At 41.4% G+C, this 18,641-nt stretch overlaps 1 long non-coding RNA gene across 1 annotated transcript; it reads right to left on the bottom strand.

Annotated features, from left to right (window-relative positions):
- Positions 1-2,299: 2,299 nt before the first annotated feature.
- Positions 2,300-6,217, bottom strand: LOC311296203. Its single transcript, XR_014628521.1, has 4 exons — positions 6,073-6,217; positions 5,701-5,748; positions 5,276-5,516; positions 2,300-3,844 (listed from the first exon to the last, which is right to left on the bottom strand). It is a non-coding gene; the product is annotated as an uncharacterized lncRNA (long non-coding RNA).
- Between the last annotated feature and the right edge of the window lie 12,424 nt (positions 6,218-18,641).

Here is an 18,641-nt window from a genome sequence, read left to right as displayed (position 1 = left end):
CCCTTATTCAACTTTTAACAGGCATGATTTTAAAAGTCTCTTCTGCTCACAAAGGCTGCATTAAAAAAAAAAACAAAAAAAAAAAACAGTAATATTGTGAAATGTTATTAAAAAATTATATGTGAATATATAGTAAAGTATAATTTGTTCCTGTGACCAAAGCTGAATTTTAGCATCATTACTCCAGTCTTCAGAGTCACATGATCCTTCGGAAATCACTCTAATATGATTTGATGCTCAAAAATGTTTTTTTTTCAGGATTCTTTGATTAATAGAAAGTTCAAAAGAACAGAAATATAAATCTTTTGTAATATTAATCACTACCGTTCAAAAGTTTGGGATCAGTAAGAAATTTTATTTAATTTTTGGCGGGGGAAAGAAACCGGAGCACCACGTCCCTGTGTTCGCAAACCTGGTCTCGAGAGTCCAGAACTAGGATCAGCCAGTCGTCGGGATAGCTCAGGATGCGAACCCCGTGTTGCCGGAGTGGCACAAGGGCTGCCTCGACGACTTTCGTGAAGATGCGAGAGACAGATTAAAGCCTATAGATTTACTCTTTTGTAATATATTTAAACATTTGTAAAACAGTGATAGATGGGTCTCTTAACCTTTACGCTGAGGAGAAAATCCAATGCAACTTTGAAGGGACCAAGAGAAACGTGATTATGTATTTCTACTCAGCGTGACTTTTAGATGTAACTGAAGTAAAATTATCAAATTATTTATTCTTGATGCAGGAAGGAGGAGCATCAGTAAAAATGGAATAAACATTTAATACTTGGTGCAGAAAATACAAAAAAAAAAAGTAAATTGGAACCAAATAAGACAGATCTCTCTCTTTATTGACTAACAAGATAGCAAAGCATCTCAATCAGCCTCTTCTTCAGCTTCCTGATGTAACAGATGTTATATTTATTTATTAATTTCACTCAAAATTTCCTTTGTTATTATCCTTTGTTATTATCATTTGTTATATTTCTTTCATTATTTTGTATTCTGGAATTTCATTTATTCTTCTAATATTGATTTCTATTAATTAAGATGTCATATTTCTATGGTTACATGGTCATTTTTCAGTTTTGTTAAATAGGGTGCGTGGCTCCTTTAAGATTAATGTTCTTTCATGTTCCGGTTCCGGTTGCTCTCCTTCAGTTCGCGGTAAATGCGACTGAAGAGAGGTGGGTTGTACTGACGCTCTGTCTGAAAAGTTTTATATGAGTTTTGTTTATTGTAATATATCATGTAATTTGTTCTAAAATGCACTTGAATCTTATTCAAACATGTATGAAGTTTGTGTGAATGATGTTATGAGTTATAGCATGTATTTTTCGGAGAGAACTCAATTTAATTTAAGAGAAGAGAATAGGGGTTATGCGGAACATACTTCCGGGTTCTACAAAACGGGTATAACTACTTCCGGTCGTCAGCTACTGAGGTAAACACAGCGTAGGAATGGCGACCTTTTATAGCCGGTGTTTACAGGAGCTACCCATTCTATCCATTCCAGATGTACATCGTATTGCCAAACGGACTTCCAGAGCCCCGAGTACTTCGGTAGATAAAGGATTTAAGTTTTTACGCCTCCTCATTTATTCATGATTATGAAGGTATGTAAGTTAGTAACGTTATATGTAGCTTTTGCTAATGGCACCCGATGTAGAGTTAGCTAACTATCAGTAAGTTAGTTTAGACTTGTATTCTATCATAGTAGTTTAACCTTTTATATTTGCTTGCAGACGATTAAAACAATCAAATGAAGACTGCATTTTATTTTTTTTAATAAAATTTTATTTTCTGATACTTAAGCATTCGTGACATTTTTATTAAAACAGAAATAAGAATTGTTTTCTAAAAAAAGCGCAAAATAAGTTACCTCAGAGATAACCTACCGCTGCAGATGCGTACGGTAATGCAAACCGGAAATGTTTATACCCGTTTTCCAGTTCGAACGTTGGGCGTTCCGCATAACCCCTATTTAAGCATGAGTGTGCATCTGTTGGTTAAAATAATGCCTTTCACTAACAGGCTGGATTGAGAGGCCACAGATTGCAGTTTGCTTTTCATTTGTCTTTTTATTCATACAGGTATGTTCACTTTCATGTTTCTGTATATTGTTTTTAATTTATGTAAAATGCTTTATTTTTTTATGAAATATGTTAAACAATATTGAGTTGTTTATTTGAGAATCTCAAATATGTCAAATTAGTAAAATGTTTTTCAGTTCGCGGTAAATGCGACTGAAGAGAGGCTGGATTGAGAGGCCACAGATTGCAGTTTGCTTTTCATTTGTCTTTTTATTCATACAGAATAAAAACCGGCCTGTGAAATTCCTGTTGCCCGGTCTCATTTAATACAAACACAACGCAGAGTGAAATGAAGACCGGTCACACTGAGCAAGAACAGTTAGTAAAAAAATGTTTTTAATGTTGATGTGAATCCAAAAGTAGAAACTGCTGTTTCTTAAAGATAAACTATTTAATGTGACAAATGTTGACAATGTTTCTTTTATACTGTCGATGGTTGTGGCCAGGGCTGTAGAGTTCTAGAATCGCCGGTGTCCCAGATATGAGGTAGTTCAGGGGGTTCGGGGTCATGCTCCCCTGAGAAACTACATGTGTGCATTTCCAGACATATGAAGGCTAAAATCTCCATCACTCTTTCTTTTTCTCTCAGTCTCTCTACTATGGTCTGTCTCTTCCCCTCCTGAAGCTGAGCTTCCTCTGATATTCTTTTGATTTTTGTCTGTGTCAGTGAAGAAAGTAAACATAGGCTCAACTGATATTTATAAACATCAGTTTTCCTGATTATTTTTGTCGGTCGTTTAACATTTCTATCCTAAAATAGCTGTCAAATATGAAATGTTTAGTTTAGCTATATTTGATCTCACACTTCATGACCGTTAACTGAAGCGCTAGAACATGCGCTCAGCAGCTTCTGTGAACATAAAGCCTGTCTACTTTAATTTGATTGGTCATCTCAATATTCTGATGTTGATGAGCGGCGACAGACCGCAGAGCTCAGACGAGAAGATCTTGGAGCTGTGCAATATCCTTGCAGCACTAAAGTAGAGTTAATACTATATTAGGCAATTATTTCACAACCTTTATTATATACACCTCGGAAAGCTGGCTGGTTTAGACAAACTAATAGGAAAGAGAGGCGGCATCGCACTAGAAAGTGCTGGAACTGAAGATAAGCTACTTAATGTGAGTTTTTGTGTGACTGTGTAGAGAAGATGATTGAGTGAAGCTCTTCCCACATGCAGTGCAGTGATACGGTTTCTCTCCAGTGTGGATCCTCTCGTGTGATTTTAGATGTCCTGAATGATTGAATCTCTTGTCGCAGTGTGAACACTTGTAAGGTTTCTCTCCAGTGTGAATTCTCTGGTGCCGTTTCAAATCTCCAGCTGTAATAAAAGTCTTCTCACACTCAAAGCACATATGATTTCTTACACCAGTGTGTATTCTCTGATGTCCTTGTAAATCCTGCAGACGTGAAAAACTCTTTCCACACAAAGAACATGAATGTGGTTTCTCCTGTGAATGAACTGTCAGGTGTCTCTTCAGGCCTGAAGCCCTCAAAAATGTTTTACCACATTGATCACATTCATGCAGTTTCTCTCCAGTGTGGATGATCATGTGTCGCTGAAGGTGTCCTTGACGTCTAAAACTCTTCCCACACTGATCACATGTGAACGGTTTCTCTCCAGTGTGGATCCTCATGTGAACCTTGAGATTATGTTTGCTTGTGAAACTCTTTCCACACTGAGTGCAAGTGAAAGATTTCTGAGATCTTCTCTGATGTTTCTCCACTTCATTCACTTCTTCATTCTCATCCATCGGGTCTAAAATTAAAGTTAAAAAAATGCTCAGTAAATCAAAAAATGCTCTTGTTCAAACATCTGTTATTCAAGATTATGATGATTTTAATCCATTATGTCCCTGGAATTTTCCATGAAAGGAGTGCATTAATGTACTAGACATTATTTTTTTATTCATTAGAGTCACAAATCTATAGAGCCCCTAATAATGGGACATTATGATGGGAGGAAAAAATAATATTTCAATGCTTTTTTGTTCCCGCAAGAAACTTAGAGATATTTGTGAGCAAACGCAAAATTACACGTGGGAAGGCAAACGCTTTTGCGAGGGAGATGTAAGGGCGTCCTCAGGCAGTGGTTCAGGCTTTAGGATTGTCGAATAAAGAAACATTATCAGCATGCTGGTGTAAAACTGTATATTTCTTATCCATTACCACCCATCGCTACCAACCACGGACAGTTAGTATAGTAAAAAATATGTGGGAGAGCATTGCAAGTTTGTGACTATATTTTAGGGGAGCAACGGTACATGTATTCATCCCGAACCGTACGGTATAGGCCCGGATTGGGCCCTTGTATACTTGTGATCCAATTGACCAAAACGCATCTTAACACCAGCTGTAGACAAAGCCTCACAATCTTCTTTAATCCTTTTGAACATGTGATTGAAACCAAATGTGAGACATTTAAACTGACCAATCAGCAGATTACAGCTTTCCCACATCGTACTGAAGGTGTGACATTTAGCAAACCTCAGATGTACACACACATCTTGGCCGACAGACCTTTATCACTATCAGCACTTCTTTACGGATCACTAATGGCCCTTGTGGTAAGAAAGAGGGGGTTGGAGCAGGAAAGCAAACGTCTTTGTTCATTTGCAACCCTAAAGAACGCAAAAACAATGAAATATAGTTTTTCCATCACCATGTCCCTTTAGGGGCTCTGAATAAATCACATTTTTGTAGTGAGAGCTATTAAATATTTGATAAACTATGCAACTACCTAAAATATTAACATTTTAAAAATACGCAATAATGCTATAATTTTAACACTCCCTGTTTTTACACAAACTAAACCACGTGTAGCAAAGTCTATTTATTTGATCATTGTTTTTAAATGTTGGTGTTTTAGCAAGATAATAACAATATTTTGGAATGCGCAAAAACTGTATTAAGACATATCCATAATTTTGGTAACATGGTTGCAGTAATTGTGAACCAGATGTAAAATAAACAGAAACAAATGCTCAGATAATACTAATATAGACTTACAGATAACAAACATCCTTGTTAAAAAAATAAAATAAATTGCACCCGGTTCATATTATTTGCTGCTTTAATTCTAATTCACAACTAGATTTGTCCTACTATAACAGAGCTAAATCTGATGAACTGCTTTATAACCTTAATGTTCTTCAGCCTCACTAATGAAGAATCAGGAATAAACACCAACCTCTTTGTTCTTCAGTGTGTTTCATTCTGCAGTGTTCTGGATCTCTCATGTTCTCACTGTCCTTCAATAAACTCTGTCTTTGCAGATTTCAGCTCTTCCTGATGGTTTGATGCTCGTCTTCACTTGTAGCTGATGGGAATATTCCAGCATTTATTGGTGAATTGCAGTGGGAGGAGCTTCACTGAAGGAGGAGGAGCTTCACTGAAGGAGGAGGAGCTTCACTGGAGGAGGAGGAGCTTCACTGAAGGAGGAGGAACAGATCAGACAAAATCAAGAAGAAATCACTTACTGAGTAAAAATAAATAAATAGTCCACCCACTTTAAGCACCAATTGAGTTAACTCAACATTTTTTTGTTTGTTTATTGTGTTGCATATGAAACATGGTTCATCAGATTATTGAAATAAAAGCCATTATAAAACTTACCTATATCTTGTAGATGTCACAATAGCTGATCGTGTCGTTTGCTCAAATCTGTTGACAATAAAATGACAGACATCAGACATTTACAGACATGTGAAAACATCAGCATAATGAATGAGGAGAAAACAGGATCTATTGACATGAAATAAAGAGGCTTTTCAGCTGCTCTGATAATAGTGATGAGCCATAGACTATCAATACTCATTCAACAAGAATATAGAGAATACAAGAATGATACAGTAAAATATTACAACAGTAATATAAATGTAAATATAAAGACAGCCGCTGATGACATTATCAACCCTTGTAATTTGTCCACATGAATCCGATTCCCTAATAACTTCATAACAACAAAGTAGTTCGCTAACATCTTACCGTTTTGTATGGGAAAAGAAACAGACACACGATGAAAACCTTTCTGAAAAGACCCCGTAAAATGTTGAGTAAACCGTGTAAACTGTATAGTAGTTACGTGATTTAACGTGTGAACTGTTTACCTCAAAAGACTCAGGAGACGCGCGAAGGCGAGAGTGGTGACGTCATCACCGCGAGACAAAATAAATGATAGATTATCAAAACTCATTTTTAAGCATAACTTTTCTCCACTCAACTCTGTGATTTGGAACAAAAAAAAAATGTATTACGTTTAAAAATAAATCTTTATTTTACAGAAACTGGTACAATAACGGTATAATTTTGGTCAGACAGTTATTTAAGAATAATGAACATCTCTTTACTGTGAATTCCTTAATCATTATAAGATCCCTGTAACTACTAAAGAAATTGCTGTAGTATTTGATGCCATTCCCAGTGGCCTTATCCAACTTTTTCACCAATGTGGTGAAATGTTATTACAATTTTTTTATTATTATTATTATATGTGAATATATAGTAAAGTCTAATTTGTCCCTGTGACCAAAGCTGAATTTTAGCATCATTACTCCAGTCTTCAGTGTCACATGATCCTTCAGAAATCATTCTAATATGATTTTTTTTTTTTTTAGGATTCTTTGATTAACAGAAAGTTCAAAAGAACAGAAATATAATTTTTTTTGTAATATTAATCACTACCGTTCAAAATTTGGGATCAGTAAGAATTTTTATTTATTTTTTGGTGGGGGAAATAAATAAAATAAATCATACTTTTATTCAAGGATGAATAAAATTGATCAAAAGTTACAGTAAAGACATTTCTAAAATTACAAAAGATTCTATTTCTAATAAATGCTGTTCTTTCTATTTCTATTTAGATGTCTAAAATGGGATCATCAACATGTGAAAAACTACTCAAACACAAAATCGTATCAATTTATTTAGAGATTTCTGTAACTTATCCAACCATACACGAAACAGATCAGACATCCAAGAAATGCATGCTTACTCAAAATGACATTGCACTAAACATGATGCAAGTAGTTTTTTTTTTTTTTAACTGTTTACCTCAAAAGACTCGGGAAGCGCGCAACGGTGAGAGTGGTGACGTCATCACCGCGAGACGAAATAAATGATAGATTATCAAAAACGAATTTTTAAGCATAACTTTTCTCCACTCAACTCTGTGATTTGGAACAAAAAAATAATAACATTAAGTTTAAAAATAAATCTTTATTTTACAGAAACTGGTACAATAACGGTATAATTTTGGTTATAATTTATAAAGAGTTTGCTGTAGTATTTGATGCCATTCCCAGGGGCCTTATTCAACTTTTATCAGGCATGATTTTAAAAGTCTCTTCTGCTCACAAAGGCTGCATAAAAAAAAAAAAAACAGTAATTATAAAAAAAAGAAAATCTAATTATATGTGAATATATAGTAAAGTATAATTTGTTCCTGTGACCAAAGCTGAATTTTAGCATCATTACTCCAGTCTTCAGTGTCACGTGATCCTTCAGAAATCACTCTAATATTTGATGCTCAAAAAGTTTATTTTTTATTTTTATTTTTTTTAATTTTATTAAACAAGAATGAAGTTACGAACAAAATATAACGATACAATAGACATAAAGAGTACTACACCAAAAAAACACATACACTAGACAAAAGACATATCTTGACATGACATTGACTTGACATATTTTGATATGACATAACATTTAACAACAGATATAAAGGCTGAGACTTATTGCATACAGGTTAACTGTAGATATGAATGAAATTACAGGAATGGAGGGGGGGGGGGGTTAATGAGTGTGAGAAGATGGTTGTGTGTTAGTTTGTGTGGGTGTGGGTGTATATAAGGAAAAATTTAGGTTTGTTGTTTGGCCGGGAATGTGGAAGCAGGATCACCTAGGAGGGTTGCAGAGAAGAGAGAGAGAAAAAAAAGATTAATAAAAAAAAAAAAAAAAAAAATTTTTTTATTGATTGATTGATTGGCTGACTGAATAAACAAACTGCCTGGGCACTCATAGCCACAATGCCGCCTGGCCCCCGAACAAGGTATACCATAGTGAGATGGCAGAGGGAGGACCTGCGCTTGATCTGATCCCCAGGCCCCCATCACACATCCCGCCCCCCACGAACTCCCACATCCCGACCCCAGCACCATCACCTAACCCGCCACTCTTGTCCTATGGATGAGTGTGAATGGCTAAATTATAGATTTTCTCTAGTGTAATGCATTAAAAGAGGTGGTCAAGCAGGATGAATATCTGCCCAGATTTCCCCCTGCATGACGCACTCGCCCTGTGTATTAGTGGATATATGCCTCCTCTGGAATGTGTGAATTAAAAGAAATGAGGTGTGCAGTAAAATACCTGCTGAGGCATCTGCATTCTCCCCTCATTTACCCTAATCTGTTTTGTTGTTCTTGTTATTATTGGAAGTATGTAACCTAATGTGTAGAGCATTTAAAAGAGAGTAAGGCATGAGAGTAAGGCATTTTTTCAGGATTCTTTGATTATTAGAAAGTTACAAAGAACAGAAATCTTTTGTAATATTAATCACTACCGTTCAAAAGTTTGGGATCGGTAAGAAATTGTATTTATTTTTTGGCTGGGGAAAGAAATAAAATAAATCAATTGGAAATCAATGAATCCCTAAAATGGGATCATCAACATGTGAAAAACTACTCAAACCCCAAATCGTATCAATTTATTTAGAGATTTCTGTAACTTATCCAACCATACACAAAACAGATCAGACATTTACATTTTTACATTTATCTGACGCTTTTATCCAAAGCGACTTACAATTGCTATATATATGTCAGAGGTCGCACGCCTCTGGAGCAACTAGGGGTTAAGTGTCTTGCTCAGGGACACATTAGCCGCGTTTCCACTGTCGGGTCAGGGCCGGGCCGTGCTAGTGCGTGCCAGGGCCAGTCGCGTTTCCACTGTCACTTCCGGGGCTTGATCGGTGCTTACTCTGGGCCAACGGCCAGGATTTCTGGCCCGTCGAATACCTTGGGCCAAAGCGGGCCAGCTCGGGCTAGAGGAGTGGTTACCAACAGAGGCGGAGTTCACCTGAGTCGGGAGACGGCAGCGCCAGATGATTCTGTTAGCATTAAAGACTTTTAAAATAATTTAACTCGCGTTCATGTTTGAATGCCTTCTGTTTGTGATGCAAAAGACTATGCGCGCTAGCCGTTACCATAGTAATACGCATAGTAAACGGTTGAAGATACGCATAGTAAAAAAAACAGTGAACGCTTGAAGAAATCAGACCAATATTAAAGGCTATCACAGTCATGTTTTTATTGTATCTGTCAGTAGCCTACGTCTCGTCTCTTTATACCGGACTATCATAAAATAAAGCAACTTTTTTTTCGGGAGCTTCCTCTGTTTCTCTGACTGAAAATATCTGTATGGGAGTCGAGAGAGTGCTAAAGCTCCTCAGGTCGTATTTTTGGTGGCATATATTTGTAGAAATGATCATTCTTTCTAAATGTGATGTAAATATGTCCTGTGACTACCAGATAAACAGAAACAGACGCGACTGAAGAAGTAGGCTAAGTGTGTCCTCTTTCTTTTGTGAAATAGACCTAACGGTAATTTGACTAAATAATAGTGACTAATGTGCAATTTTGACATAAATTAATTCATTATGATCAATGTATCACTTTTTATTGTAAACCTGAGGTAAAACATCGATGCTTGGGTTTTAAATATTCAAGTAAACAACAAAAATGCCAGCAAACGGCCGCTTTTATCATGTTTGTTTTCAACGCTGTTTCCAGTGATATCTGATTAGTTTTCTGATAAAACTTCTATTTGTTGTTGAGATGATGGGTTAGTGTGACGTTGTTCCAGAGAGGCGTGTTACGGGCGTGTTTTAGTGAAGCGCTGTGGAGCTTCTGGCCCGACAGTGGAAACGCAGGCCCGTTTAGTTTAGGCCCTGTTAGCCCGAGGCTATTAGCCCGGCACGGCCCGTTTAAAGCCCTGGCTCGCACTGGCCCGACAGTGGAAACGCGGCTATTGGTGTCTCACAGTGGATTCGATCCCAGGTCTCTCACACCAAAGGCATGTGTCTTATCCATTGCACCACCACCACCACCACATCCAAGAAATGCATGCTTACTCAAAATGACATTGCACTAAACATGATGCAAGTAGTTTTACATTTTGTTTACCCAGAAAACTAACATATCTAGCATGAAGTTTTGTTCTAGCATTAGCCTTACCTAAAGTTTTCATAGCCATACTTGCACCACTTAAATCATTGTCAAGGACACAGCCAAGATAATTAACACTATTTCTGTTTGATATTACACAATCCCCTACCTTGACACACAGGTTAGGAACCTTGTTCAGTTTACTTTTAGACTCGCATAACATGATCCCGTTTTTTACCTAAATGCAATAAGAGTTTATTTTCAGAGAGCCAGGCTCTTACTCTATATAACTCCTCATACCACTTGTATTTTACTGACATGACATCCTTGTCTGAAACCAGTAAAGCAGAGAACAAATTAGTCACAAACTGCTTGCATATCATTTATGTATAGGAGGAATAAAAGGGGGCCTAAGACACTGCCCTGGGGAACTCCATTATTAATAATTGTTTATTCAGAGAGAAACCCATACATTTCTACACTTTGAATTCTCCCAGTTTAATAAAAGTTCAACCAGGCTATCAGCATACTTGGAAAAACACATGACACTTAATTTTATCTTAAAGTACTGAATGATTCACTGTCAAAAGCTTTTTGGAGATCCAAGAGTACCATTGCACACATTTTACCTCCATCAATCTGCTTCCTTATAAAATATGTTAAATAAAATACATTTACATTTGATCATTTAGCAGACGCTTTTATCCAAAGCAACTTACAAATGAGGAGAGCAATAGAAGCAATCAAACTAACGGCAGGAAAACATTAACTAATAATTTTTTTCTTGATGCAAGAAAAAGGAGCAGACAATAAAAATGGACAATAAAAGTTTAATACTTTGATGCAGCAAATACAAAAAGAAAGTAAAATTTGAAGCAAATAATACAGATCTCTCTCTTTATTGACTAACAAGGTGTAAAAAATAAATGGAGATGGGCTTGGCTTAGCGAAATGGGGGGAGAATGGCAAGCCTTTTAGTTTGTGGACTCAAAAAAATCAAACAGCCAGGTAGGCCTACGTGTCTTTGCACAGTATGTCACAGGATACTTCAATATGGCAATAATGGCAAAAAAGTGCTAGGTCGCCATCAATCAGAAGCTAGTCACAATGCTGCCGTTCGTGCTCTACAGTATGCTCCCTGCCTGGTTTTCATAGATTAAAATAGCTTTTAAATTTACGCCTACTGGCAATATTAAAGCGGTTTAAAACTTATGGGGGATGTTACAGTTATGGAGGCCCTGCCTCAAAATCCGAGGCCATAGGCAATTGCGCCTTCGCAGGGAGTTTGATTGACAGGCGTTCTGACCAATCATAATCTGCCAAATCCGCCATTTTTGTCAGAAAAAGCAGTCAGGAGATTTAGTAGATTAACGTTGGAGGATTTGAACTTGAAAAAAAAAAAGAAGTGTACCGACGTCTTTCCGCTGTTAAAACAACATTCCTTCTTATGTTCATTCATGTTTATTTGATGCTATAAATGAACTAGAAGGAAGAGATGATCGGTTCACGAGCAGCTTTAACTCTAAAGGCTCTACAGCGATCTCTCAGACACATTAAAGAGCCACAAAACGGTATTTATTGTTTAAATTTTTCATATCAACCGTAACCTGGTCTGTCCTGTCTGTCAGTGTGTCGTCAGTTTCTCTGCTCCCCGGTGTATTTTTCACTGTGAGAACATGGTGTGGCGTGAGAGAAGCGTGGCTTGTCGGACATAGCAACATTAACTATAGGGGGCGGGTCTTTGGAAACGGTCAATAACCAACTCTGCCTAGGTAGCGCCGGCTCTGATCATAGCAAAGCATCTCAAGAGAATAAAAAAAGAAGGCCAGTTGCAAAGCAACATGATAGTATATCTTACATCTGCGTTTACTATCTACACTATTGCTGGGTTTCCATCCAAACATGAAGCGAAACTTTTCAAAGTTAGAAAAAAACAAATGCAAATAAGGTGCTTACAATCAATCAAGTTGTTAGAGCGGAGGACGATGATATTGGTAGCCTAATAACCAACAGTAGATAAAACACCATCAGCGGAAACAACCGATTAGTCACATGGGTTTCATTTTTGCTACGTCAGAATTTATTCAGCAAATGCGTTTCCATCTCCCATTATTCCCATTAACTCTTTTCTGCACACGTCAAACACGAGAGAAACACAAACACAAGAGAGCGTAACAACTTTTTTTAACTAGTTTTTATTTTATTTTAAATTGGCAATTCCATCACTCGTTTCTGATGTGATGCTTCAAAATGCGCATAAAAACATGGAAACAGCAACTAAGTGGAAGAATAACTAATGGTTTTAAAAACAACAATAAAGGACAGCTTAAAGATAAATCTGTCTCTTTTAAAAGTGTTACAGAAAGAACCGTTTGTACATGGAAAAAAACTTTTACTTTCCCATATAAAATATGCAGTATAAGAAATGTAACAATTAATTTTACTTAAGATTAATTTATATCATGCAGCAAAATAATATAACAGAATAAAACACAATGTTATTTGGGGAGGAACTCCATCTTTGATCTGAATCTCACAGTAGAAACTGCTGGACTTGAAGATGAACTTTATTCACTGCGACAAATTCAGATGATGTTTCTTTGCCTTGTTATTCGATGTCACTCGTTAGGACAGATTTTATTGCTTGACCCGTTATAGTGTCACGTTTGGTGAGGATGAAGCTTCACACTTGAAAGTGCTGGATCTGAAGATGAACTACTTACTGTGATTGTTCTTTGTGTGACTGCGTAGAGCAGATGATTGGCTGAAGCTCTTCCCACATGCAGTGCAGTGATACGGCTTCTCTCCAGTGTGGATCCTCTCGTGTCTTTTCAGGTGTTCTGACCGACAGAATCTCTTATCGCAGTGTGAACACTTGTAAGGTTTCTCTCCAGTGTGGATCCTCTCATGACATTTCAAGCTTCCTGAATCAATGAATCTCTTGTTGCAGTGTGAACACTTGTAAGGTTTCTCTCCAGTGTGGATCCTCTCATGACATTTCAAGTTTCCTGAATCATTGAATCTCTTGTCGCAGTGTGAACACTTGTAAGGTTTCTCTCCAGTGTGGATCCTCTCATGACATTTCAAGCTTCCTGAATCAATGAATCTCTTGTCGCAGTGTGAACACTTGTAAGGTTTCTCTCCAGTGTGGATCATCTGGTGCAGTTTTAAATGTCCAGCTCTAATAAAAGTCTTCTCACACTCAAAGCACATGTGATTTCTTACACCAATGTGTATTTTCTGATGTTCTTGTAAACTCTGCAGACGTGAAAAACTCTTTCCACACAAAGAACATGAATGTGGTTTCTCCTGTGAATGAACTGTCATGTGGATCTTCAGGTTTGAAGCCCTCAAAAATGTTTTACCACATTGATCACATTCGTGCAGTTTCTCTCCAGTGTGGATGTTCATGTGTGTCTTAAAGTTTCCTTTTTGTGTGAAACTCTTCCCACACTGATCACATGTGAACGGTTTCTCTCCAGTGTGGATCCTCATGTGCAACTTGAGTCTCTGTTTGCATGTGAAACTCTTTCCACACTGATCACATGTGAACGGTTTCTCTCCAGTGTGGATCGTCGTGTGATCCTTGAGATTCTGTTTGCGTGTGAAACTCTTCCCACACTGATCACATGTGAACGGTTTCTCTCCAGTGTGGATCCTCATGTGAAACTTGAGTCTCTGTTTGCATGTGAAACTCTTTCCACACTGATCACATGTGAACGGTTTCTCTCCAGTGTGGATGATCATGTGAACCTTGAGAGTCTGTTTGTTTGTGAAACTCTTTCCACACTGACGGCAAGTGAAACATTTCTTGTCTCTTCTTTTCAGTAAAGAAATACTTTCAGTCTGTGAATGAGTTTTAGCTCCAGTTTTGACATGATGATGTTCCTCCTCCTCTTCACTCTCCTCATTCTCCAGCATCACGTCTGAAATAATAGTTAAAAGTATCATGTTTCTGTAGCAAGGACTATTACATATATTAGACCAACTGCACAATTATCTAACATAATATTAACATTTTAAAACTATACAACAGTAATACAGTTCTGACAGTCTCTCAGAGAAATAATACATTTATTTTCATAAAAACGTTGTAATTACTTACTAATTTAAAATTAATTAGCCACTGTAAATTTTTCACTCAACATTGCATCAATCAACAATTTCCTCGCTATAAAATGGCGACAACCAGGAAGTGACATCATTGGAACTCTTTCTAGAGTATGATGGGAAAATAATCTCAATCCATTGTAGTGTTGACTACATTCATAAACCCTGTTAACAAAGTTATGTGTATCAATATATGCGACTTAGCCTTCGTTTCCATCTCTTCTCGTTCTGTTCAAAAGAACAAAATCATCACTTCCCGGGATTTGTAACAATGACTTTAATATTAATAAGATATTAACAGGCAAAAACATGTTAAAAACATGTCCAATTTCTGGGAATGACGTTGTAATAGATAAATGAAAGGTCTTTGGATTCAAGAACGAATACTTGTGGTTCATTATTATTAATTATTATATGGCTTGGTTGAATTCTAATGTAGAATGCGGTGTGTTCCCTTTCGTTGTCACTCCGAGTTACGTCGGATGACGACGAATGGGGGTTTCGCTTAGAAATCCTATCATCTTCGAGTATTAAAACACGAGCCAATGGCAAGGAAATGCCATGGGTCTGCGGAATTTGCATAGCGTAACTCCGCCCCACCCTGGGGGTATAAAGGAAGTCGCGAGCAACATGCAGATATGTTTTCGCTTCGGAGCCAAGTTCAGTACTTCACTCCACAAGCCTTTTGAGTGTCATCTCAAATCTCTTCGAGACGAGCGGCTCTTCAGTGTGTTGGTGTGACGGCGCTTCCAGCGAGATCGCATTTCCTGCTGCTGGTTTGTGCAGTAATCTGCCGACAGTGAGTGTGCTTCTCCCTGGGTGCTTCAGCACTCTGCTGAGCTTTTCCACTCTCTAAAAAGAGCTGCACGCGGCACGTCTTTTTCAAGACGGTTCGCCCGTGTATTTTCTGGATGTGTGTGCGTCAGTCATCTGCCTAACGGTCGCGAGCGCTGTTTTGCGTGTTGGGCTTTATCACGCTTGGCAGCGCTCGTTGATGAGTCATGTTTTCATTGCGGGAACATGACCATCGCGATGTTTATAGATCAAGACTCAATGATCTCCATGTGAGTAGAGTCCCCTCTGCCACACCCCAATTTATCTCTTCCTCGAGAAGGGATACTTTGGCTGGTGGCCAGGGTGATCTGAGGGTTTGGTGTGGCACAACAACCGACGATTCAATTCCTCGGGCCACACCCCCCTCCACATCGCAGACCATGCACTCACAGCATCACAAGGCGGGCTTGATTCCTCTGGAAATGAAGTTTCGACTGCGTTGCCTCCCACGGGAGTGCCATCGTTGCCGGGACCGATCCAGAGCTGTCAGCCATGCTTTCCCGGGCAGCTGAAAGCATCGGCTGGAGTGGCCCCGCCCTCCCCCCGAGCGCTGTAAGCTTCTCCCGGACGTGCATCAGGACGCCTGCGCTGCGCGAGACTCCACGTGACTTTCGCGGCCCGCGGGTGTCCTCCGCCTTCGCTGCTTTCGATCGCACGGCGATCATGGTCTGTATGTTCCCTGTCACTACAGTGGCACGGTCATGCAGTGCTGTGTGTCGCCTGCGCCTTCGATGCAGTGCTGTCCCGGGAGTTCTGTCGAACCGGCCGCAGTGGAACGCTAGTCCTTCCCTGGCCAACCCTGGCAGAACGCGGAAATTCTAACCACGCCCCTACGCTGGGACGCTATGCCTCCCATGCCCGGCCTGGTTGTTCCGCCACGCACACTACTGACCTCGCTCTCGGGCGACATCGGTACCTGCGTGATCCTGGGTCAGGTGATGTCCACTATGTGGTCCAGTCATGGGCTTAGCCAGGTTGATGTGGCAGGGTCTGAGAATTCATTTTCTCAGCTCCCCCATGTCCCAGGCTGAGCTCTTTGGCGGTGTGGCTTCGACCACCTGAAGCAGACTCGGGTCCGGCACCGATGGTCATCCATCCGTGCGGCCTCCTCAGTCTGCTTCCCGCCAAGCCCCCCTCCATGCGGCTGCTCCCCTCTGGCCTGCAAACGGACCTGAGCAGGAGGAAGCCGCAGGAGGGCGGCGCTGCCCGTCTCCGCCCCTTAGACTGCCACACCAGCCTAAGCAGCACCTTGAGGCGGGCAGCCTGGTCGGCGGGGTGGTTGAGGACTGCGCCCAACAGTCTTCGATCAATCCACAAGCAGACTGAGGCTTCTGCACTGACGGTCATCCGTCGGTGTGGTCTGCTTAGTCTGCTTCCCACCGACGCCGCCTCCTTGCGGCTCCTCCCCTCGAGCATTCACTGGCCTGAGCACAAGGGGGTCGCTGGAGGCTGGCACCGCCTGTCTCTGCCCCTTAGCCGGCTAACACCTGGCTGAGCAGCACAAACCTGAGACAGGCAGCTTGGAGTTAGGGCTCAGTTCTTCAGGAGCTGGTAGCAGGACCACTCCTTCCCCCGCTTGAGGGCTGGGTGAAGATCTCTACAAAAGAACTAATGCTCTTTCTCTGAGCCCCAAGAGGCTGTGGATGACAGCACGCGCCGCCCACGGGCCACGCTCCTCTCATCCACCTCTGTCGCCAGACCCCTGCCAGAGCACGCCCCCGTGGGACGCTGGTCCTCCCCTGGCCTCCTCTGGCAGGACGCAGTTTATGGCCGTGCCCCCGCACCGGGCCGCTATGCCACCCACGCCTGGGCCGGTCATTCCGCCTCGCTGCACCCCCGACAGTACGTCTGTGGTTCGAATAACCCCGCTGGCGCAGTTTCTGGAGGCCTGGCTAGAGCTTTCCGGACTGTCCCGCCGGGTCGGAGAACCATCAGGCTCGGCTACGTGATTCAGTTCGCGTGGTCTCCTCCCCGCCTCAGGGGAATCCGCTCACTATGGCCGGTGGCAATGCCCCTGTCATGAGAGCGGAGGTCGCTACCCTACTGGCGAAGGGTGCGATCGAGACTGTCCCTCCAGCCGAAATGAAGTCTGGGTTTTACAGCCCCTACTTTATTGTACCGAAGAATCCGGTGGGTTACGACCAATCCTGGACCTGCGCGTCTTGAACCGCTCCCTTCAAAAAAGAGGACGCCGTTCAAGATGCTCACGGCCAAACGCATTTTCGAATGCGTGCGGCCACAGGATTGGTTTGCAGCGATCGACCTGAAGGACGCCTACTCCCATGTCTCCATTTTTCCTCGACACAGACCGTTTCTACGGTTTGCTTTCGAGGGACAGGCATACAGTACGCGGTTCTCCCTTTCGGGTTAGCCCTGTCTCCTCGCGTCTTCACGAAGGTTGTCGAGGCAGCCCTTGTTCCCCTACGCGAACACGGGGTTCGCATCCTGAACTATCTCGATGACTGGCTGATCCTAGCTCACTCTCGAGACCAGGTTTGCGAACACAGGGACCTTGTGCTCCGGCACCTAGCTCGTCTGGGCCTTCGGGTCAACTGGGAGAAGAGCAAACTCTGCCCCGTGCAGAGGATCTCTTTTCTCGGTATGGAGATCGACTCGGTCGCCATGTGCGCGCAGCTTACGAGCGAGCGCGCGTAGTCACTGCTGACTTGTCTTCGCCAATTCAAGGGCAAGAATGCGGTTCCACTGAAACTATTTCAGAGGCTCCTGGGGCATATGGCATCCGCAGCCGCAGTAACGCCGCTCGGATTGCTTCATATGAGACCGCTTCAGCTTTGGCTTCACGATCGAGTCCCGAGGTGGGCATGGCAACACGGCACGCTCCGAGTCCCAGTGACTCCGACCTGCCGTCAGACCTTCACCCCGTGGTCGAACCTCAATTTTCTACGGGCTAGAGTGCCCTTAGAACGAGCTTCCAGGCATGTTGTTGTCTCCACAGATGCCTCCACCACGGGCTGGGGTGCCATGTGCAATGGACATGCTGCTGCAGGTTCCTGGACAGGTCCTCAGCGCCTTTTGCATGTCAATTGCCTCGAGTTGCTGGCCGTACGCCTTGCCCTGCACCGCTTCCGAGCGTTGCTCAAGGGTCAACACGTACTAGTCCGATCAGACAATACCGCCACAGTAGCGTACATCAACCATCAAGGTGGTCTACGCTCCCGCCGTATGTCGCAACTCGCCCGCCACCTCCTTATATGGAGTCAGAAGCATCTGAGGTCGCTTCGAGCCATTTATATCCCGGGACACCTGAACCAGGCGGCCGACGAGCTGTCTCGAGTTCGGCCTCTCGCTGGAGAATGGCGACTCCATCCCTAGTCGGTCCAGCTGATTTGGGATCAGTTCGGAGACGCACAGGTAGATCTGTTTGCCTCCCACGACTCGTCCCACTGCGACCTGTTTTATTCCCTGTCCGAGGGCACGCTCGGCACGGAT

Source organism: Rutilus rutilus, assembly GCF_951802725.1.
Source record: "Rutilus rutilus genome assembly, chromosome: 8".
In the NCBI taxonomy this organism is placed as follows: domain Eukaryota; kingdom Metazoa; phylum Chordata; class Actinopteri; order Cypriniformes; family Leuciscidae; genus Rutilus; species Rutilus rutilus.
Note: the sequence above shows the minus strand (reverse complement) of the source record. Positions and strands in the feature narration are given on the sequence as shown.